The sequence below is a fragment of the Passer montanus genome, unplaced genomic scaffold (genome assembly GCF_014805655.1).
Source record: "Passer montanus isolate IOZ18808 unplaced genomic scaffold, ASM1480565v1 scaffold10, whole genome shotgun sequence".
NCBI lineage: Eukaryota > Metazoa > Chordata > Aves > Passeriformes > Passeridae > Passer > Passer montanus.
In genome coordinates, this window is record NW_024356505.1 from 20,651,514 (window position 1) to 20,675,358 (window position 23,845).

Consider the following 23,845-nt stretch of genomic DNA (forward strand, 5'->3'; position numbering starts at 1 on the left):
GCCGGGCGGGCTCCGGCCGCCCCGCACCGACGTCGGCGCGAAGCCCCGCCGCGCCCGGGGTGGAGCGGGGAGTGGGCGCGTCGCGGGGGAGAGGAGGCAGATGCTTCCCGAGGCGCAGCCCCGCCGGAGGGGCTCGACCCTGGCTAGTGCCCGTCCGCCCCCTCCGGGACGCGGGGACCCAGCGGGCGGGTGTCGGGGAGCGGGCAGCGCAATGCGCCCCTCCGAGGAGTGAAGGGGCGGCCGGGCTGCTCCGGTGCGGGCACGGAGCCGCCGCGGAGGTGGCCCGAGGTGACGGGAGGCCGGGAGAGGTGCCGCGCCAGCGTCGGTAGCGCTGCCACCGTAAGTCCCGGCAACTTCGCCGCCTGCCCTTCCTCACCCACCGCCCCGGGAGAGCGGCCACGGGGCAGGCGGGGCGGGAGAGGCGCCGGGGTCCAGAGAGCCCGCGGGGCAGGCGGGGAGCGGGGTACCGGGAGCCTCTGAACAACACAGCCTCGGGCTGGCAGTGCACCCAAAAACAGAGGGGGAAGAGGGAGTGGGTGTGGGAGCTCCGACCCGGCGCGGCGTGTGTGCGGTGCAGCCCGTGGGAAGGGGCGAGGGACGGCGGCCGCCGCTGCCCGGAGCTGGGGACGGGGCACGGTGGATCGCGGAGTTTCCGCTGCGGCTTCTGCGCCGGCGAGCAGGTCACTGCCGGCAGCGGATCGGCTATAGAGCAGCCGCTCTCCGCGCTGGAAGTACAGCGCGTTTAAATGACACCTGAGTCACTAGTTCGTGCTTCTCAGGCACGTCAGATATTACCTCCGTGTTATTTTTCATCTGCTGGACCGATATCTGTACTTACTTTGGCGTTTCACAAGGCAAATGTAATAAACAACATTAGTAGATTTCAGAATATTGCCATTGATGACGGGTAGATTGATGTATGAGGCTATTTACTGAATGTGTCCAAGTACAATATAGTGCCTGCCAATTTTGTCTTTAAATTGCTATATTGATTTCATTCTTGCAGGTTTTTTTGACAAGGCTAATGTAGTTGACAATTTGCAAAGGAAAGAAAAACTTCTGCTTTATTTTAGTAACAGGATGGCAATTGTAGCTGAAATGATGAATGAAAAAATCATTCATAAAAAGAGTAAATAGAAAGATGTGTATCCTAAGACCTCTTGAAGTCAATATTGTCGATATCTAAGAGATGTCTTCCTGCCAAGCTTTTACATACACTGGCAACCCTTGAACTTCATAAGGATAATGCAGTGTGTGATATTCTTCTCAGGACTTTGCACTTTAGAGTTAAGTCATCTGATTAGAGGGAGTTTAGAATTAATTAAACAAGACATCACAATATAATGCCTTTGCTTTTTTATAGGCACTGAATGAAATTAAGGTCTTGCTTCTGGTCCTTTTCCCCTTTAGTGGCTGAAGGATGATATTGTGGGGGGAACCCTTGTGTTTGCTCAGTGAAAGGGTCCCTATGCTGCTTTAGGGCTGAGTGTATCAGGGCTGACCAGGATGACATTTCTTTGCTGCCAACAGCTCAAACTGCAGGTGGTGTTGAGCTGAAGAGGGAATTTAATTTACCTCTCAGAATCCTAGGCATAATTGTCAAGTAGGTAAATTAAATACAGGAGAGCTAATACTTCATTGTAATTTCTTCAGACAGATGATAACCTTTGCTGGTAGGCAACTTTTGCTAAGCTACCACTCTGATGCTTACTATAGCTGTCATATGCTAGCTGACACAAACTAGTTCTGAATGAACTAAAATACTGTGTTTCTGTATCTACTGGCATGTATTAGAGTATGCAAACTTCATAAATCTTGGATAGATGTCAGTCCTGTTAAGATAAATGGCAAAATCCCAATTAACCCCTCCAAAGAGTGGGTTTCAACATAGGTCTTCATTATCATTTATAGTGAGTGCCAGCCAAATTTACTTAGAAATTCAAGTGGCAATGTTTAAATCCTGCTGGTGATGGCACTTCAAACAACTCTACCTAGTACTGCTTTAGAATCATGGAAAAGAGCCACACAGGTCTTAATAGTTGTTTAAAAAAGCTATATAGAATAAACTGTATTGTGCTTTCAAGAGGAGTAGGCAGTTCAGATTTGTCTTGCACTCCAGTTTTTATGTTTCATCAGACTCAATCACTTTTTCATTAAAAAGTTGGATTGCAATTTGCATATGCACCTTATTTTAACCAAGGTATTCAAGCAACGCGGGGGGGACTATTTTCTGATTATTCTGTTTGTGGCAAAGAAGTTTAGAAGTAAACTGCTAAATATTTGAACTGCTATAAAAATGTCAGCAAACAACAGAGCCACGTTAGAGTTTAGTTCTCTGCAGTTCATAAGCTTTGTTGAGAGATGAACTGGAGCACCTTTACTAAAAATCTTAATGAAATAGTAATGAATAATATGTTTACAAGGATTAGCTTCATAAACTGACAGAATCTAGTTTAGCAAACTTTTTCTTTGCATGTCTACAGCTGAGTGATTTTGAAAAGCATCTGAAAAAGTTGAGAATTTTCATCAGTGATGAAGACAATGTTCTGCAGAGGGTTTGATGATTTTTTTTAATTCCAGCTCTCTTCTAGATCCAGATAAAATGGGATGACATAAAAAACCTAGCCAGTTATTTTTAAAACTGTATGTCTAGACCTATGAGAAGCTGCATGCAAGTCCTGTTACATAATAACAGTGATGTGACCAACACATCTGTCAGTAATTTCTACTAGTTTTGTATAAGTGAAAATAGAGGAAGAGAGAGCATATCACGACTCATAGTTCCTGAAAAATCATTAAATAGGAAAGAAGATTTTTCTATGCTTTTTTTTTTTTTAATGCATGCAAATAGAAGTTTTGGGAAAATAAGCAACTAAATAATTGAGCTATACTTGACTGAAAGTCATGCTAGCAAGTACAATGAAATTCAGTTTTAAAAGTGATAGTTGGTTCTATGTATTAGTAAGCTGGTAAGCTCAGTTTTGTTTTATTTCTGGTAATAAAATGTTTGGCTCCTAACTGTTTTCATTTGTCAGTATTTAACTCATATTAACGCAGGCACAGATCTTACCTGGGCCTTTCAGGAGCAATCCTGTTATGTGCTGAGCACTTTCAACCATTGTGTTAGAGTGGCATCCAGTCAGCTCCCTACCTAGAACTCAGACACCGAGTTAAATTCACTCTCTTGAAAAATTTGCAGTGTAAACAGTCAAGAAGGTCTAAGACATCTAGCCAAAGGCCAAATGATGATCTCGCTCTGAAACATGAATGCTTTGTATTTAACAATGGTAGACTGTGCACCTTTTAAGAAGATGAAATGTTAATTGATTCTTTGATAAAGGTACTCAGAAATGAATGACCAATACCTTAAGGTTGTATGTTATTTCACACTGATCTTATTTTCTTCAGTATTAATCCCTATATTTAGTAGCATTGGCCTTCAATAGAACAGCATATAATTGCACATTGTTTTATATTGTTTTTTGTTCTTATACCCACTTGTCGTCTGACATTGCTTTTAGCCACTTCAATGGAGTGAATTTCAAAGTAATTTAAATGAATTTAAATGAAGAGACACACTGAATTACTCACATGAAGAACTACCTAATATAAGATAACCATAGCAGAGGGAAATGTCCATGTCTCAGTTAAGAATGAGCCCTGCTAACAATGTTGGGCTTCACCTGGAAGTTACAACTGGAAAATCCAAGTTTCCTGCTAAATGTAGTTTCATTCATGTAGCCATTTCAGATTAACACCTTTCTAATTGAGGTGGTATCCACTGATACCACAGGAATCTTTCTTCAGGGCATCTTCTGAACAAACCGAGGATATGGTCTAGCCTTACCAGAGAGCCTGTGAGCTGTTCAGTTGGCTCCATGCTTTTGAGGTGACCCAGTTAGGGAGCATGGGAAGGACCTGGGGGTGATAGTTGCCCTCTGACAGTGAGCTCCTTTTGACTCCTTGTGCTGCTTTGTATGGATGTGTGCAAAGATTTACCACTTAACCAAGGAAGTACAGGAAATTGGGGTGTTCACACATAAGAAGAAAGTGTAGTCATTGGCCACAGTTGATAGGGGATAGTACTGGGAACAAGAGCACACATCAAGCACGTCAGAGGTATGCTGCCATGTGTTTTTCCATGGTTCCCAAAACGCCTTTGGAATTAGGATCATATGGTAGACAGGAGAACTATAACTGGTTTTAGCAAGTTACATGATGAAGTGTAGTCCTGAAAGGTGGCTTTCTACAAGGATCAGATTAACCTGTGCAGCAGAGACTGAGGAAACATGCGAGGAGGAAGACTCCAGGGTCCAGGGGATGGATGGATGGTGCACTACTCATTTGCTAACCTGTCAATATGGTACACAAAACCAACTGAAAAATGCAGTTTGTGTAAGTGCAGCTTATCTACTGCACCTCAACACAATGGCCATACTCCTTTTTCCAAAGTTATCATGTGGGGTTCAGGAAAGGTGACATGGTGTGGCATCTTGCTTTTTTATCACTTATAATATAGAAGACCCGACATCGATTTGGCAGAATGGCTGTTCTCACTACACTCTTAGGAGTGTTTTTTTGAAACAGGCATCCATTTCATTTTGGTATGTCACATATCAGTGTTGGAGTTTCATGTGACACTGTTTAGCAAATAATTTCTTGCTTGGTCATATCCAGCAGTGTATAAAAGAACCAAATCACTTTGCCTGTGGTTTTTGATGAATGATGATAACTATTACCAAGAGTTACATGAATAATGCATTCAATGAATTCAAATAAATAAGCAGTATTTTTAAATCTATTGTTTCACTGCATTTTATTCAAGATAGCTGTAATGGTATGTACTTTCAATGAGCATTAAGATATGATGTAAACATGTTGGTGGGTTTTGCATGTTTATTTTGTGATGTCCTCATTACCTTGGGGTAAAGCAGAAGTTATAAAATTGGTATTATTCAAAAGGAGGTGTTTGAAATGCCTTATTCTTCCTGGGAGGTCTATTAAGAGCTTAACTGCCCCTCAGTAATTAGAAAAAAAATTTATTCTGGTTATTTCTTCTAGAAATTGAACATCCTGCAGGCAATGCCAAGTGAGTTTACAGACATATTTGGAGGTTGAGTCAAGATGAATTGTGCCATGTCTTCAGAGTTTTCTTCTCAGAATTAAGCTGACAATTAATAATACCTCTTTTTAATATATTACATGCCTTTGAAAACACAGTATTGCCATTACAAAGATGTCAAAGCTTCATAATTAAGACTGTGCTGAGATATACTTGTAAAAGAAAAACAAACTAAACTTCTGTTTTACCTTTCATTACTGACTGAAATGAGACTTCGTATTTGGCAGTGCCCCTTCAAAGGTCAACTACATTTCCTGCTTGTGTTTTTTTAATAATGAAATATTTACTTGCTTTTCAGTGTTCCCATAACAAAAACTTCTGTAATTCGTGGCACTGTTTAGAGCTTGATGGAAGACAGGAAAGGTAACTACAGACTGAATAAATTCATAGAGTGAATTAGCCACTTCTGTTTCTCTCAGGGAGCACTGAGGCATTATCTAACATCAGAAAGCTCAAGTGACTGTAGCATCTAAGCAATGATGTGTGCAGAGGATGACTCTGGTTTTAGTCTTGATTTCCCTCTGGCTGATATCAGCAATGAGTGTTAACTGGTTAGAAAAATCACAGGTAGCTCTTCAGTAGTATTTTATTTGTATCTTGATGTTCCCTACAAGTTTTTTGTGCCAGAGCAGTTATCTGTAGCAAATCTAGCTATCATGATTTAAGGAAATCATAGAATACCAGGTTGGAGAGAAGCTCAACATGAGCTGGCCATGTGCTCATGCAGCCCAGAAAGTCAGACGTGTCCTGGGCTGCGCAGAAAGCAGCGTGATGGCAAGGGAGGTGATTCTTCCTCTCTGTTCTGCTCTTGTGAGACCCCACCTGCAGGGCTGCATCCAGCTCTGGCACCACAATCATAAGAACGATGTGAACCTCTTGGAGCAGTTCTGGAGAAGGGATGTGAAGCTGATCAGAGGGCAGGAACACCTCTGCTGTGAGGACAGACTGAGAGAGTTGGGGCTGTTCAGCCTGGAGAAGAGAAAGCTCCAGGGAGACCTTATAGCAACCCTCCAGTACTTAAAATGGGTCGACAAGAGGGCTGGAGAGTGATACTCTACAAGGGCCTAGTGATAGGACAAACGAGAAAGGCTTTAAACTGAAAGAGGATAGATTTAGATTGTCTCACAGGAAAAAACTTTAGATAAGAGTGGTGAGACACTAGAATGGGTTGCCCAGAAACATTATGGGTGCTGCATACTTGGAAGTGTTCAAGACCAAGCTGGATGTGGCTTGTGATCTGTGAAGAAGCAACATAAGTCCTCAAAATGTTTTTTTCTGTTTAAATTTACCCCCATTATTGTTCAGTATCAAACTGGTGATGTTTTACTCTTCCTTCAGTACAAAATCTCTTTATGTCTCACTTTTGCACATGTTCTTTTGAACAGACCTATCACCATGTGATCTTTTTTCCAACTGTATTTGACATATGCCTCTGTTCACATAATCTTAGTGACCTGTAGCCTTAGTCTGTAACTTGTGTTCTGTAGTCTTACTTACATGTACTGTGCAGGTGCTTCTTCACTGGTCCTCTCTCTTGCTTTTCACTTCCTTTTCATTGCTGAAACATGATGGTGTAATTTGCCATATGCCAGCTAAAAAGCAGATGGCAAGCATCTCTTAATGGGTAAGTAAGATTCCTCATGGAAGAGGTATGAATGCTATCCCACAAAGTTACAGCTCTTTTTGTGTTATGGACTAGCATCATCCATTGTAGTAATACGAACACAGAAAATATCAGATGATCATTACATTGCCATGTATATACTATACACACATATTAGCTATACTAGCTCACTAAACAGGGTGATCATTTCATACTCTTAAATATGCTGTGTGCAATCTCATCCAGCCTTAAATATTGAAGGATAGGAGAGAGAGGATGCTCACACCTTCACTACTTGGATTGCTTAGAGAAACTTTCTGAAGTTTTTTTGATTTGGTAAAAAAATGATGTCTATGACTGATGAGTGTCCTTATGTGACTAGAAGTTGGATCCCTCTGGATAAGAAATCCTTTTCTTCTCATCAGCCAATCCAGCTCTGCATGGGATCTTCATTTTCTTTTGTCTTCAAAACAATACAGAAATGGAAGGTAGGTTTACTGCTGTTATCCTCAGTTATGCTGCAGAGGTGGAAACACTGGACTGAAGGGTATAGGATGTAGAAGTTGCATCAAATAACATAAAATTTAAAGAGTGAAATGTTTTGGAGAAAAGAAAAAACTCAGAAGAGATGTTTTGAATGCTCTATGCACCTGAGCATTTGGTGGTAGAGATGAACAGGGAAGTTATACTACAAAAATGCCTGATTAACTAATAGATAGCTCTGTCTTCCATTTACTTATATTGTAGCAGAGGAAATTCCATTTACATTTCAAAGGGCAGTTTAGTCAAACTAGCTTAGAGAATCTCTGGTAAATCTTTGGCTTTGCTTCAGGGTGTTTAAGAACATTGAGAAACTGAAAGAGCAAGCCATAGACAGCTGATCACAGGCTCCTTACGGTGCAGAGTTGTAGTGCTTGGAATTTAGCAAGTCCTCTAAACTCTGGTCTTGATTAAAACTCGGTGATGGGGAACAAATGGTGTGAGTGGAGATTTCCTTTAATGTTCTCGAGATCATTGCCACAACTACGGACTGCTGAAGGGTCTGACTCTTTTAAGCCTTTGAGCTATTTTGTGTTAGAATACAATGTTTTCTTCTGTGTTCAAATGTTGCCAAGTACGTTTTGGGTTGAAGCAGGATCAAGTAATAAATAATAATCATTGCTACCATATGTTCTCACAGATAAAGCAGACCCAGTATTTTCTTGTCAGCTATTTTTTGTTGCATTTTTTTGTTTTTATTGTCTATGGGTATTTGATAGTGCATGCTTCCTAAAGACTGGAGTAATTTCAGCACTGAAAAGAAAACAAGTATTTGTGGATTTGTAAGTGTTTAATTGCCTGTTGACTTTATTGGCAATCAGATCTGAAATGTTTTAGAAGAAAAGTGTTTATCCCATGAAATGCCTGATGTAATCAGAGGTCATCACTGGAGAAACCAGTAGGTAGCCACCAAATAAATGTATCACTTCTTTTTCCTCTGCTGTTCAGATTTACATGCAGAATAATAAGCCAAGCCCACTCCAGGACTTTGTCATTGTTGTAACTGTTTGAATTGTCTGCACAGTGACAGAAATTACACAAATCTTTGCATTTAAACTAGCAGCCTCCCCTTTAATAAGAGGGAAAGAAGTGGGGCTTAATGGCCTATAGCATGTGAGAAATGAGTGTGTGTGGTTAAGTAAGAAGGAGCTATGTATGCGTTGTATGCAGAAAGGGTCCTGAGGAACCTCAAATATTAACTGAAAGTATCTCCATCCCCTTGGAAAATATTGGGAAAGTGCTTTATTAGCATCAAAGCCTATAATTTACCTACTTATTTACATAAATTGCAACACATGGTCAGTATATTACTTGCTGTTATGTGAATCATCAAAAGTTACAGACATATCACATACCACATCAAAGAACATGTTTGATGAGAGGTTTCTTGAAGTGATGAATTATATTTTTTTTAAACTGATATGTAATTCCACATGGAGAAATCACAAGGGTTTAATATTTAAAGAAAATTAGGTATGCAAATTACTGCAGTGTAGAATTTTAGAAATTTCAGAACTAATTTCACTGTTGAAAATGTTCAATTTTTTCGGAAGTGAAAATTAAACATATTAATTAATTACAGGATTTTAAAAATAAAATCTTGGGTTTACTATCATTATAAAACTACTTTTGCAAGTGATTGAAATTTCAGCTATGTACAAAATTTTTACATTAAAATACTATTTTATTTTTTTACATTTCTCTGCAGTATAAGTGTTTTGAACTTAATAGCAGACATGGTTTGAATGGACAAGGATGCAACAGACTGGAAGAGATATTGGGAGAGAAAACAGCCTTATTCACAGTGCATACTTATTATTTTATTTTTTTTTCAAATCTATCTTCAGTCTGTTGAATTTATTTGGAAAGTTTAAGACAGATAATTTTCACCATCTCTGAAGATCTCCTCCGGTGCATGATATATTCCTTTGCTTACATTCACAAGTTCTGGTCGCCCTTTTGCCTGAGAATTTCTTGTGCTACCATGCAGTGGAAAATGGACTTGGCAGTAGTTGGCTTCTGAGTCAAGACTGAACCTTCCACATTTGTGTAAGAACACACCCACACATGTACAGCCCAGACCTTCTAGAGATTCCCTCTGCAGTCACAGTTTTGAGGTAGTATAAGCCAGTTTGTGCTGCCTAAGAGAGAGCTCAGAGAACATGCCTAAAGTACAAAAAACAAAAGCAGGAAGAGGATAAAACAGTATGGAAAATGGAAATGGTTTCACACATGGAAGAAGGATACCAGAATTAGGAGTTAGTTCTGAGGACTGGTAGAGTGTGGAGTTTGGGGCAGGAGTCATTTGAGAAGGACAAGCTTGTACAACACATTAGATGCTGAGGGAGAAACTGACATTTCCAGAAACAGGCATTTAGAGACTAGTTGGGGGTAGGAACCTGCAGGACATCAGAACATTAGGAGGAAGATGCATTGGAAGAGACAGAATTACTTCCCCTCTTTCCCCCAAATATTCTAGAGTCATGAAACTGGGAAAATGAGAGCATTAAGAAGGGGAGAAAGTGAATGCCTGGGAAAGAGATTCAAACTGCAGTAGCAGAAAGCTTGGAAGGAACTAATTCTGACTAGGAATTGTAAATGGTACTGAAAGAATGGAGAGTGGAAAGAGGTGAGAAGAAATAGCTATTGTCTGGGAAGAGACAGGAGTACAAAAGGAAAGAGTTCATGATGGAGAAGCTCAGAGTAGAAAGAGGCACTATCCTTGACAACGCACCAGTCGTGCATGACCTGCCAGAGTCTCACTGCTGTCAGTGCCCATCTGTGAAGATTTTTGGTGAAGAACTTCTGCAGCAGAGTTTAAAGGCTCCAGTCTCTCACATGAGGCATTTTCACCATGTGTAGTTAAAACATTGGAGTAATGGGTTTATTGTGTCAGGCTTCAGTGGGTATGGTACAGAAGCTATCTGGGAAGCTAATTTAATTTAGCAACTCTTTAGTTCAGTGCATTCAGGGTGTGAGCAGGACTTGCAGATTGTAAGCTATGTACCAGTCTTTATGGTAGTAATTTAAACAGACAGAAACTGGAGAAAATTTTATGTTCCTCATACACAGAAAGGCTAGAAGTGTAGACCTTTTGAAAGAAGAATGTTTCATTTAATTCACAGGTTTGGTTGATGGAATCTTCTTTTTTGCTGGACTTCAGGCAAAGAATGAAGAAGATCCTGCTTCTCATATGATTTTGTACAGAGAGATGAGAATTGTAGATGTCTATAAGGCAAAAGTTTTGAAGCTAACAGAGGAAATGTGGATAGACAGTTAGAGCAATTTGAAGTATATGGTTTCAGAGAGAGAAATTCTCTGTTGAGCAAAGAAATCTTAGGAGAGCTGAAGACCTACTGAGCCCTTTGATGTGAGTGAATCAACCATGTGAAACTGATTAAAAATAGACTGGTTTTGCTGAGGAGAGGTAAAAATTAAATAAAAGTATGAATGTTAGCAGAGGAGACTTGAACATCCTAGAATACCACTAGAATAGCTAGAAAATAAAAGATACAGATCAGATGAGAGGACATTTGGTGATGACATGTAGATGATAAAATGTGGGTCAGCTGTCATTTGTGTGCACAGTCCCAGAGAGAAGCACCAACCAAAGTTCACATTAGAAGCATGGTCCAGAGCCACAAACCCAGCAAGTTGCCAGTGAGCATGGGAGTATCATAAAATGAAAAATGAAAAGCAGGTGTTTAAGAATATGTATGCTAAATACTGCAAAGTAAACTGAGGAGATCAAAGGTGGAAAATGGGCAGCTGAGGAATGTTGCTGGGGAAAGCAGCCAGCAGAAATGTTAATGTTAAAAAAAAGATTTATAGTGGTGGTATACATATTTTCAAATAAATTAAGAAAAAGTAGCCATAAAAATGAGCATCAGTACTGGGGACAAGTTTTGGGACTAACTTTAGGAAAATTTGAATCTGTGGCATACAATATGGCTAGTAGTATACAAGAACATTTATCCTAAGCAGATAAAAGTCCAAAGATACAAGTAAACATCCAGATATCTCTATAATAGACACTCCTGCAGAAATAATTTTGTATCAAAAGGTTAGCTATGCATTAAATTTGATAAATACATTAAAAGCAGTAAAATCTGGAAAAGAATATTTGGCCTTGCAGGCTTATGTAATGGTTTATGATTGTGTTTGAAAATAGAGGATGTCAACTGCTTGCTGCAGAATCTACCTAGAAGGCAGTACCAGAAGTGCACTGCTCTATGATAGCTATTTCCACTTTGAGCCCCTTGGCAATAAAGATGTTAATTAGAAAAGTGAAGAAGCCATGGGAAAGGGCGCACTTGATGATGGCAGTAGAGAAGAAAAATGATAGGGTATTCCACGTTTACAAAGATATTAAAGATCTTTAAGGAGATGAATCAAGAACAAATCAACTCAAGAACAATCATGCAATCATGCAGGAACAAAACAACCCACTCGTGCTAAATGTCATCACTTCCAGGCCCTCTATAACAACCAAATTCATTATGTTAGATGCACAGTTTGATACTGGAAAGTCTGATAGGACAAGGAGAGCAGCTAATTAGTGCTTTCCAACACTTTATCCAGAAGGCAGTATTTCAGAAAATCTGCTGGTAAATTGTTTGCACATGATATATCAAAGAAGAAAGGTCTTGGAATAGCAGAATGTCTCACACTCTTACCAGAGTGAATGCCACTAAAATCTGATAGTGTTAATCACATGATACTGGGGACATTTAGAAATCACAGTCAGATCCAAATCATTAGCAAGCAGATGAGTGGCAGCAGTAGAGAGTGCTCTACCAGAATGGATTGCCCAGAGAAGCTGTGGAATTCCCCTCCATGTGGAGATTCAAACTAGCCTGGATATGACTCTGAATAAGCAGATCTGGCTTTGAAGTTAGCCCTGCTTTGAACAGGGGGCTTAGATTATCTCCAGAGGTCCTTTACAGCCAGTTTTATTCTATGACTCAGGGAATTACTGTGGTCTCAAAAGGAGGCATGCAGGCATATCCTAAAATGGGAAAAAGGAAAAGAGCAGAAGGCACTGATCTCTCCAAAGGAAATTAAAGTCAGAGTAGGGTAAGCAACTCACCTGCTAAATAGCAGAAATTATGTCATCTCTGTAAGAACTTGAAGGAGGAACAGGCTTTTATGTACAATTAAAAAATAGCCTAGGAAATTTAGAAAATAGCACCCTTTACCTTGAAATAAAAGCAGCAGTCCATGGGAAAATACCTCTACAGGATGTGCTGCATGAGCTGTGGCCATTGCTTTTGGACAGAAGTCAATTGGGCTTTTGTAATGTTGCATAAATGTACATCACAATGTACATTAGAAAAGCCCAATTCACTGTCAGCTGTCTTCTAAATGCTTTTCCTTGCATGTGTTAGATATTGCTTCTTCATCCTCCATGTGTATGATATGCTGAGCTACTGAAAGCAGGTAGTAAGTTTAAGAGGTCTTTGATGAAGGAAAAAAATGCCAACCCATCAATGCAACATTATGGAATCATAATAATGTTATCTCTCACCAAACAGCAGTGGTTTGGAGGTTAATTATTTGTCAGTGAAGCATTTATACTGCAGAAATGAGCACCAAGGAAAAAGCCATGTAGACAAATTAATAAATCTGTTTACCATGAGAGGTTTTATATATGTACAATAAATGAGATCCTTTGACTACCAGTGATAAACTATTGAATCACTTTTCTTTAAGTGTGCACTGTTCATCCTTAAAAACCCAGGGAAGAAGGATTCCAAGGGCAAAAGAAATGTGAGAACCAGCATTTAAAACTGTAGTAACTATTACAAAAAAACAGTTAAATAAGGGTTATGCAATTGGTTTCTAACTTTAGAGTTACCTTTATAATCTGGGGAGGCTTTAATTATGACTTTATTACATGAATTTGGTTTTATGAATTTAATTCCAAGAGACCTTATATGACATATGGACACCAGTGATTTACAAACATGTAAAGTGTTACAGGAAAGTACCATGTTTTTCTTTAAAAGATCTTTTAACATTAGTGAACTCAGAGTCTTTGGTAAAAATTTAATCCATTAGTAAAAGCAAAGGTGGAAATGGAAAATAATGCAGTAATTTAAGTACCTTAGTCTTTAAAAAACCCCAGAAAGCTAAATAGAATACTATTGAGAGCTAATGTTAAAGTGATCTTAATGCTGCTGAATAAAGCTCATCAATCTCCAAGAAGGTGGCAGTCTGACAGCCAGTCTGTTAGTGTTCAGGTTTAATGCTAGTCCATGAAGAACTTACATTTTCTCTGTGGGTCATTACCATTAGCCTGATAAAAGAAGTACATCTCTGTTCTTCATACTTTGATTCCTTTTAAGGTATTTTTTAGAGCAGATTTCACACACTGCAGGAGAAATGAAGTGGTGCTAGTGCATGAGGTAGCTCCCACGGCTGAAAGAACTGCCATCCTGTCAGAGAAACTGAAATGTGTCAGGGGCAGGTTTTTCTGTGACAGGACTAATACAAGATGTGATCTGTTATTCAAAGTAGTAAAATAGGGGATTCTGTAAAACACCTTAAGATACCTGTTTACTTAAGACAACTCTAGAATTTTCATGGGCTTTCACACCTGTGTCAATGTATTTTAATAAAGAGAGGAATATCTTACTGGTGAAATCCTGTTTGGTACACTGACTTCCTCAAAATCTGCTCAATCCCAAAGCAATAGAATTATTTATTAAGAACTCCCAGTTAAAAGTAAAAAAACAGTGAGAGTCTTTTGGAGACCTCTTCAGATATCCAGACATCCAGATTTTCAGATATCAGTTTGAGACTGAGATCTGGTCAAAAACTGCCTTTCCTCTTTCTCCATTTTGCTTAATTTGTATGTGGTTATTCCTAAGCAGTCTTGTCCTTCTTAATTGTCTTTGATATTTCAGGATAATCCTTGGGTATCGACAAAGCATGAGGGTGAAAAGTTTAAGAAGGTATATTTAGTGTTCTTAAAAATCAATAATTCAGAGGGGTTTTTTTAGAATTTTATTAAAGCTACATTTCACAAAATATTTTCCACATCTTATCCTCATTAATATCCTCATCCAAAGTGAAATTTTAAGGCAAATAGAGCAAGTAAGAATCACTGCCAAACAGACAGGACAAACAAAGAACTTCTTGAGTTTACAAGCTAACTTTTGTGATGTGACTTTTCCCAAGAGGAGAAAAAGGAAAATCTATCTACACTGTTTATTTAGGTAGAACTTAGGGGTTTCTGTAGCCAAGAGAAACACTCTTAAAGTGTGGTCTATATGCTCTGCTACGTCAAAGGAACGAAATAGCAAAAAATCATAGAGCTCCCAAGAAGTGTGAGGTTAGAACAAGATAAGTAGGCACGCCCTGGTTTGGGTGAGAAGGAACTGTGTGTTGGTGGATAAAAAGCACATCTGTACTGTTACCACATCAGTTACTGCACCAAATACTTCTTTGTCTATTTAGGTAGAACTAGGGGTTTCTGTAGCCAAGAGAAGCACTCTTAAAGTGTGGTCTATATGCTCTGCTACGTCAAAGGAACAAATTAGCAAAAAATCATAGAGCTCCCAAGGATTGTGAGGTTAGAACAAGACAAGTAGGCACGCCCTGGTTTGCATGAGAAGGAACTGTGTGTTGGTGGATAAAAAGCACATCTGTACTGTTACCACATCAGTTACTGCACCAAATACTTCTTCCAATTACAAAAATAAGGATACTCTTAGAAGGCATATCGATACTTCTTTTAAAATTAAGTAAACCAACTCTGTGACCCCCTGTACATCACACTTGTTATATCAAAGCCTTAACTCTCACTTGAAAAGAGTTGATTCATATGAAGTCCTCTTTGTACCTCCAGTGTAGCAAACAGTGAAGATAGTGAAAATGAGAATAAGATCTAACACAAAGACTTAAAATCTACTTATATAATTAATATTACTTTGCCTTAATCTGTTAGTGAAAAGGAATCTGGAAAAGGTGGTATAAATGCAATCTATGTTTGTTTCAAAGTCTTTTAACTCTGCTAGAATAGAATAAATTGATCTGAATGGTGAATGAGAACGTGTCCCTCTGTTTTTTTAGTACTCTTTAAAAAGATATGGGCAACAGCTACTCACTTTTCTGAAGGTTTATGTTTAATAACAGAGGCTATAAAGTCATTCCAATTCTGAGGATTTTTCTGGTATCTTGCACTCCACAACTGGAAGGGATGCCAGACATAAGTATACTTGGCAGTTTCCTACTAGAAAACAATCTTGCAAATAACAAGGAGATCCAATAGTTGAGGCAGAATATAGTTGGCTGAACAATTAAATAACAGGGCTGAAATAATGTCACAAACCCAGGAAATATAAACTCAAAGCTTAAAGTTCTTTTTTAACTTTTCTTTTTGACCAAACAAAGAAGAACCTAAAGCAAAGCCTGATTTTCCCCTAAAACATTATATTAATTCCATCATGTTTGCTTGTGTGCATCTTTGCATGTGTGTCCATATATTGCATTTTTAATTGTTTAGTTGTTCCGTTTTCAGTGGAAAGCCTGGACAGTACCTGTTAGCCTAATGGAGGAGAACAGAAACAATGGTAAACAGATTTTAAGATGCAGCCTTCTCATCAGGAATAGAAGCACCAGGGGGAAAGAGATAATAGGAAAATAAAAGAATAAATGCTCATGAAATATGAAATGAAATGAAATAAATAAATGCTCATGAAATATGGCTATTGCTGCTGCTACTACTACAAGAAAAAAAAAAGAGGCATGAGAAAGCTGACAGAAAAGAAAGAAAACTCTGAGTTTGTGGGAAACCCCAAGCTTAAGGAGCACTGAGAGGTTTTAATTTTAAATTTTCTTAGTCCAGTTTTAGGGAACTACCCTAAAAAGCAGCCTTTTCAGTTTTGTCAGATCTACTTCATCTACCTCTCCAGATCTCTTGCTGGAGGTTGATGAGGTGCCCGGTAGGTGGCATCCTTTTAACACAGTGCTGGCATCAGTTGGTTTGGGTGGAGGTTGTTTGGGATTTTTTAGTTAAATGCATTTTTTCTACAGAATTTGAACGGATTATCACAGAATTGGCACATGCAGAAGTAATGTTGTTGTGAGGACTTTATTCAATGCTCTCAAATTTGGCATTCCCAAATTAAAAAAAAATAAATCTCTATTTAGGAATCTAAATGGAAGAGAGGGAGAAAGGGTTTTCCCTCATTGATTCAGAGCAAGTTTCTGAGGGAGTTTGCAATGAGCTGTATGTTCACAGCACCTACTGAACTCACTCTGCTTTTTTTGACTTGAGGGCTCTGGTTTAAATTAAAGACTTGTTTCCAGAATGTGGTGATTAGGATATCGTATTTACATTTGAGCAATTGATGCCTGAAATTGTGACATCTTATCATCTGCATTTAATTTGCCTCTGTTACATCTTGCTCATTTCTGGAATGTATTCTTTTCTTTCTTCCCAAGAAATAGTGCTCCCCATGTTAGCTGGGGAAGTCTGCGTGATCACAAACCCATCTCTGCTTCAGTGTTTGCTCACAATTCCACATATGAATGATGTCATCAGATGTAGTTTGAACAAGAACATGCTTTGGGCTTTTAGTGTTTGGCACAGGGCATCAGTATCAGGTGCCAGCTGTCCATTCAGTTAAAGCAGTGCCCCTTCTGGAAACACACAGGTAATTCACATGCTGATTGCAGGTGGAAAACAAACCCCCTTAACTTGTTCAGGAACCTGTGTGTAGTGGATGAGGATGTTGAGTAGCCAGGGATATCTGGGGATGTCTTGGGAGAGTTTCCAAAGAGCTGTTCTTCAACTCAAACTTCGCCTCCTGGTCTGCTTGAAGGTTCACCTTGCTTGGAAGAGAAAAGCAGAAGAAGTTCTTTGTGGCTGGAAACAAGATCAACAAAGAAAAATTCTCAGCCACTGTCTAGGAATACAGGACCTGAAATAAATATACTTGGTAGCTGAACAAGTCTCACTAGTTCCGAAGCTGTCTTTGCGCAGAATAAGATTGACAGATCTGTATCAAATGGAACATAGTGGGGGTTTTAAAACATTTTTCTGCAATTTGCCACTATGAGATTTGTGAGTTGAAATGGGGATAAAGATGCCATAGTGTCCTCTGCCAATCTGCAACTGGTATAGTTGAATCTACAAATCCTGGTACTGTAATAAATCAATTATATTGTCAGTTTGCATCTGATTGAGAGGTCACTGAGAAGTGAAGTTTAAAAAAAGCAAGTTTAAGATACTGGACTATTTAATTTCTTCCGTTATTTGTTCTGAATATATATTTAATCCAAAATTGTGTTGAAAGTGTTGTTTTAAGGGGAATACAGATGTTTTTATATTCTCTATACATGTGTGCTCAGTGTTGTGCTTTTCATGTACACACCAATCAAAGAGTCCATCTCTATAACTTCTTCCATCCCTGACTACTTTGCCTGGGAAAATTTATCCCTGGGAAAACTCCCCAAAATACACAAGTAAAAAAAAAGGATATGGATTGTTGCTGGTAAATATATAAATAGAAACAATATTTCCAGAGCTATGAAATTCCATTTAAAACAAAAGCATGGGAAAACTTTTTTGGGGCAATTGTCAAAAAGTAGTACCACATTAAATGAATATGTCTGAGGACTACAGGGGTAATTTCCTAACCAAATGTGAAGTGCAAAGTCATCTTCCCGAGTCTGCAGACAGACCATCTCTGTTTATCTGCTTCCAACCATAACTTTTCCAGGTTGTACCAGGCTGAAATTTATAGGATAGGATCATACCCACCCTTCAGAATGTGAGTGGTAGTCTATGAATCAAACCAGTTTATAAATCTGCTGCTGGTGTCTGGAAAAAGCTCAGAGGAGCTGAATTAGTAGCATCAGGGGAAGGACCCCAGTAAATAATGTTTTAGGCCTGGATAGACTGATATAAGTCTATGCAGGCCTGAAATAAGGAGGCTGCTGGAGGAAAGTGAAGGGGCAAAATTCCTTCTTCCTTTGAACTTACAGAAGGAATGGAGTTTCAATATTTGAGATAGACATGGGGGAGAGAGATAATAATGCAGAGAACACCCCGGGGCAGTGCTCTCTTAGATGTTACAGTATATACCATTGCAGCAGACAGAGATATTTGTCTCAACCTTGCTCAATGATGCTCCCAAGTTGCTTTAGTGACTCATCTTCATTGCTGATGTTAAAGCAGTAGGTGTCTGGTAGCAAGGACTGTCTGTAATCATAACTTGAGGTCTGTGGCAATTGCTTAACAAATCAGCAGCCTGTTCAGTGCATCTGTCACAGCTTACTGTGCAGGCATGGAGAGCTGTGCTCACACAGCCCCCAGGGATGTTTCAAGTCTTCAAATGCTGCAGCTTGGTCCTAGATCTGGCTGGGGGGTGCAGAGCCCAACATTGCTGAGCAGGTACCTGAGGAGGGTCATGTAGGGAAGTTTCTTTTCTTGACAGTAAAGGTACTCTTCATTTCTTGCTAATAAGTGGTTTGTATGACAGACTCCCCCCATATTTAAGCAAACTGAGGTCCAGTTTGAAGAAAGGAAGAATTATTGAATGGCTCAATGCAGAATTAATTATGTCAGATTCTATAGGGAACATTTATCCTTATGAATTATTAAAGTTTCTTTAAATTAAACTATCATCTGTCTCAGAGTAGTTGAAACCTACCCTTCAGGGCTCTTCAAGCATGAAACCAAAACACTGTTCGCATCCCAGAAGATTTACCTACTAAGGCAAGAGAAAGATGTACTCCATGTAGATAGAAACTGTAGTTAACAGCAACGTATTCAGTAATACTACGAGTTTTTTTTGGAACACTTCTTTTGTGGCTGATGTTTCAGAAAATGCTGCAAATTTTAATTATATAGTTAGTTAATTAAGAAATTATAGCAGGCACTGAATGAAATTAGGGACTATAATCAGGAAGGGAAAGTTTTTTATAGATCAACTTTGAAAACAGAAGTGTGAGTAAAGCTGAGAGACTGAGAGGGCATGAAAAGAGACAGTAGGATGAGTCAAGTAGGCTTTTGACACAGAATTGTCCAGCATGAATAAAGAAGTTATGTCAGACTTATAGTTATTAAATAGTAGAAGAAAACATGGATTCAAAAGGAAATCCTGATATTCAAAGAGAAAGTATGGAAGAGATCCAGAAGACAGACTTGAGCAAATACATGTAAAGTTTGAAATTAAATTTTAAAATATTTTTTTAATTGTATGTTGATAAGTTGAAAGAGAATGTATAAATAGGTATGGGTCTTCAAGTTGGCAAAAGTCTCTCTAGACAGCTCAGTCCTGGAGCTTACATCTTGGAATGGGTTGCAATAAATAGCTGCACTGGATAAGCTGACCAAAAAAACAACTGTGAAGGCCCTTTTATGGCCTTTTCTCTTATACGATTTGCTTGATGGTAATATTTCTTTAGTTTAGGTCTGTAATTGGTGATACTCCAGATAGATTTGTGGCTGCATTGCTGTACTGGTGTTTGGCTATCACTAGGTTTGTTTCTATTTTGTTTGTTTGTAAATTCTCCCCAAATTTGTGTCCTCCTTTATGTTTAAAATATAAAACTTGCAAAAAGAAAGCAAACTTTATGTGTGTAGCAGCTTCTGCATTATAATTAGTATTTGATCCTGGTTTAGCTTTTGAACCTACTAACTTGAAGGACCTTTCAGTTGCTTTGTCTTTTTACTGAAAATGATGTGGTCTTGACTCAGGGAAGAGAGTTATTGATGGTGAAGTTGCAAAGCAATGTGTGGTTTGAAGAGGCAAATATTTGCTGGAGCAAGTGTTTTTTTTTTCTCATGTTGTGACACAGTCTGGGTGTTTAATAATTATTGCTTGTTATACCAACTTGGGTATGTCATGCTCCTTTTTTAGGCATGATTTATGTGATTTCTGCTCACACACCTGACTTGATATTTTGACAAGCCCTCAGGATCTAATTGTGCTTCAGCTGAAATCACCACTTAAACTGACATAGATCAGAAAAGTTCTTAATAATCCTGTGAAATACCCAGAGTGAGCAATTCTGAGAAAAAATTATTGATGTTATTCTTGATTTATTGATCAAGAATTCGACAAGGGATAAGTTAACAAAATAACTGAGCAGTTCATAGCACAACTGTTTTGTGCCCATACTTGGTTTCATGTTTATCTATTAATTACATTTCCTGCAACTATCTCTGCCTACCAGATTGGCAACACATATGCAAAACACATTTAAAACTATTTTGCCACAAACAGACAGAGGTAATGAGCTCATTTCTATGGAAATAATTCAATACTGTCATTGTTGCCTGCCTACCAACTGATCTGTAAAAATGTTTGTCCAAATTTAATAGCTTCTCATTTATTGAGAAATGCAGAAAAATAAGGGCATAAAACACACATAGGAAGTAATTGATTCATAAATAAGCTTGGCTTTCTGTAAGATAATTAATCTGGCCTTAATTCAGAAGAAAAAAATATTAAATCAATGCTAGCAGGTAGCGCTTGTAAGGGAGAGAAGTATTAACTGTGAGACTAATAATTACATGTCTTGTGTGTTGCAATATTTCATCAATGCAAATCCACTAATCCTTCTGAAGGTGATCCTGCTCACATTTGCAAATGCAATTCAAAAACCTTTGCCTTGAATATAATGATCTGCCTGGAAAAAACTGACAAGTAAACCTCTAAATCTATTCCTATTTGATGTTTTCATGAGCTTTCATAATTTCTGAGGGCAACAAAGGAATGTATCAGAAAATTTGTTTGGAAAATTACAGTTGGAATCAAGATTTAGATTCTCAGAAGATCTGGCTTCAAACACAAAGATTAAGGGATTTATCCAAACGCATTAAGTGATGGGTACACTCAGGTTTCCTTTGGGCATTTTAGTGTTCCATGTTTCTTCAGCCCTTTTCAGCAGGATTGCCTCTGCCATTAATGAAAATTTGTCAAGAAAGGTCAAGCCCCAGAAGGTAAAGGACCGGCCGGATTTGACATCTGATGTATCAGGTGGTGATTTCATCAGATTTCAGGATTTATAATCTTCAAGATTGTTGAAATCATGCTGGAAAGTCAGCAAGGAATACCAGAGTGTATTGGGTGTTTTCTTAGGTGATAGTCTTTGTCCAGAATCAATACTGAACCAATACTGCAGGAGCGTTTGATGACTAAATACAGAGAACAGTCAAAACCAAGATTCTGCTCATTAGCTAATGGCAACTAAGGACATTACTTAGTGTTTCTGTTTGTTTATTTCTTTGCGAGATTATTTAGATAGATAACTATGCCATGTAAAACGATTTCCAGCCCCACAAAAACACACACAAAAGAAAAAACTTAGAAAACATTTCATTCCTCCCATAGCTTCCTCTGTTCCAGTCAATAGAAGACAGAAAGTTTTTGAGACTTCCTCAGAAAAGATTTTTTGAAAAATTATCGAATCCAGATATTTCAATTATATTGTACCTCTATATAGTCTTTCTCTGTATAGTCTTTCTCCATGCAGCATCAATAAAACTATAATGGCAGTCTTTTCCTGCTCACCAAGGTCCTGTCAGCAGATTCAAGTGAAACATTCAGTGCACAAAAAGTATTTACAAGACTGTCCTTAGATTATGATATGGTACTGCTGTGAAGTGTTGGAAGACTACTCTGGTGTATCTCAGAAACAGAAATTAGGATTATTTGGTATTTAAAGGTGTAATTTGTAAAGTACCTTCTAGCCCTTTGAAATTAAAAGTGCAACCAAGGCTGCTGTTATATCTCATACAAACAACAGAAGAAAAAATTTTCTTAAGTAGCTGCCATAGTACTTGCTATATTTTGTCATGTGTGTTCATAATACAGTGCTAGTTTCAATACAACAGAATTAGAATATCAATTGCCTGTTTTTATTAAAGCACATTAAACTGTTTAACCAAAGTGAAATTGATTGCATTGAATTGCAAATTTGAAATGAGGAAAAGCAGTTGAAAATGAAATTAGGCTCACTAGAGGGAAGTTAATATGCTCTTAATTCTCCTGTACAATAGTACAAGCTTGAAATATGACTGCATATTCTGCTAAAATTGGTTATATGTTTAGCTTTGTGTACTAGGCTTTACATCTCCTTTAGGTTGTTTTCTGAAGTTTCTCTGGGTCTTAATGTCACCAGAATTAACCCATGTATGGCTACCAGGCAGATATGGAACAATGCTGATCTTTCCATTATCTCTGCTTTTACTTGGTTGCATGGGAGCCAAACCAGTCATAGTGAAGTGAAGGTGAACTCAAAAGATCACCAATGAACTTTACTATATTTATAGTATAAAAATTAGTGTAAGGAGGCAGGGCATTTTGTTTTGATCTGATGTACTGCTCAAAGGTCTGCAAAACACAGCACTCCCTGCCCTTGTGAGTCAACGGTGGAGCTCAGCTGTACAGAGTGTTTTGCATTCTCACGGTGCTGCAGGTACCCCAGCTAATGAGGAAACAGATTCTGTTTATGTGATGGAAAGACAAATCCCACTGAAGTTACTGCTGGGTTTGATGGATGCTTTTCTCCATGGTGTGGAAAGGGGAGTGTTGGCTAGCAGTGACCTGTATTAGGAGGAAAATGGATAATTTCAAAACAGTAATCAACCAGAATGACTTTTCTGTTGTGCTCATTTCTAGCAGCTGACAAGTAGTTTTCAACTTACACAGGTGGATTTACTGAATGTCAGAAAAATGGGGATAGTAAATGCCAACATTTTTAGGGCATGGAACTGAAAATCTTGCCCCTTTCAGACTATGACTAGTGTGAGAAATTTTCCAAATCATAGAAATAAAAAAAAACAAACAATAGAAACACCAAAGAAACAGAAAATATCCTTTCTACCTGATTGTTTTATTATGCTTTAGCTTTTTGTACTCCTCAGTTTGGCATCAGAAGTCATCTGCAATGGCCTCACTTCAACGATGTAGATAGCTTGTTAGTAGTTTGCATGTTGTATATTGCTATGGGACATTGAAAAAGTTATTTTGTAGGCTTATAACTGTTTCTGTGCTTGTTAATTGAAGCCTATGGCTTGCAGTTCCTCAAACTCTCAAAAAATCACTTAACCCCATACCAGTCTTACACATGTAGAAAAATCAGCTGGGAAAATTCATGAACACGCAAATTTCCAGCTGTTTTTCACAGAAGAAGAGTATCACGATGATCTACAGGTATTTTTCCAAAGAGTAAAGTGGTCCTTTATGTAGCATAGGTTAAGAAATGCTGCTATAAATTCCACACCACCATTTCTTGGATTAAGTGAAAAGGAACTCACAGTCTGGAGACTTAAAGTTATGGAATCATAGAATCACAGAAAGATTTGGGTTGGGAGGGACCTTAAACATTGTCTAGTTCCAAACCCCTGCTATGGGCAGGGACACCTTTCATTAGAACAGGTTGCTTGGAGCTCCATCCATCCTGGCCTTGAACACTTCCAGGGCTGGTGCATCCATAACTTCTCTGGAAAACTTGCTCCAGTTCCTCACTCTCTTATCATTAATACAACTGCACAATGAAAATATTATATGTAGTTTTGGTTGCGAACAATTGTAAACAGATTCTTTTTATTCTCTTTA

At 38.5% G+C, this 23,845-nt stretch overlaps 1 protein-coding gene across 2 annotated transcripts in view; it reads left to right on the forward strand.

Moving 5' to 3' along the window:
- CALCR (calcitonin receptor) overlaps nt 1-23,845 on the forward strand; it is a 166,299-nt gene that overhangs the window by 5,742 nt on the left and 136,712 nt on the right. The window contains exon 1 of one of the 2 annotated variants that reach the window (XM_039707371.1): nt 70-339. The exons of the other annotated variant lie outside the window; for it this stretch is intronic. The gene's annotated coding sequence lies outside the window, so the exon portion shown is untranslated. Of the gene's footprint in view, nt 1-69; nt 340-23,845 lie in introns of those variants that run through there. 2 annotated transcript variants of the gene reach the window in all.